The sequence below is a fragment of the Corvus brachyrhynchos genome, unplaced genomic scaffold (genome assembly GCF_000691975.1).
Source record: "Corvus brachyrhynchos isolate BGI_N302 unplaced genomic scaffold, ASM69197v1 scaffold158, whole genome shotgun sequence".
Taxonomy (NCBI): domain Eukaryota; kingdom Metazoa; phylum Chordata; class Aves; order Passeriformes; family Corvidae; genus Corvus; species Corvus brachyrhynchos.
The window spans coordinates 157639-158246 of NW_008239756.1; positions in this window are offsets into that span (position 1 = coordinate 157639).

Sequence of the window (608 nt, forward strand, 5' to 3'; positions counted from 1 at the left end):
CATGCCATGCCATGCCATGCCATGCCATGCCATGCCATGCCATGCCATGCCATGCCATGCCATGCCATGCCATGCCATGCTATCCTGTCCATCCCATGCCATCCCATTGATCCCCGTCCTGTGCTGTGCCACCCCATCCTGTTCATCCTTTCCATCCCATCCCACCCCACCCCATCCCATCCACGACATTCCCTCCTCACTGAGCCCCTCCTGCCCCCCAGCCCCCAGGTCCTGGTGGATGAGGATTATTTCCTGGAGACCACGGCCGATCCCGGGGACCAGCCCATCTACGCCAACACCCCGGGCCCCACCGAGGACGTCTACATCATTCCTGACCAGTGAGGGGCCGGGGGGACACTGGGAGGGCCGGGGGGACACTCTCTGTCCCCTACTGACACCCTTTCCCTGCTGTCCCCCAGCCCGGAGGGGACAGGGCCGGACATCCCCCACAGCCGGGCCCACGCGTGGTTCCCGCACACACATCCTGTGCGGACGCCTTTTGCAGGGGATTTTTTTAACACCCCCTTCCCCGGTCCCCTCCTTCGCCCCAGTTCTCACCCTGGGGCGAGGGCTGAGCTGACATTTCCTCCCGGGGCTGCGGCCACCGA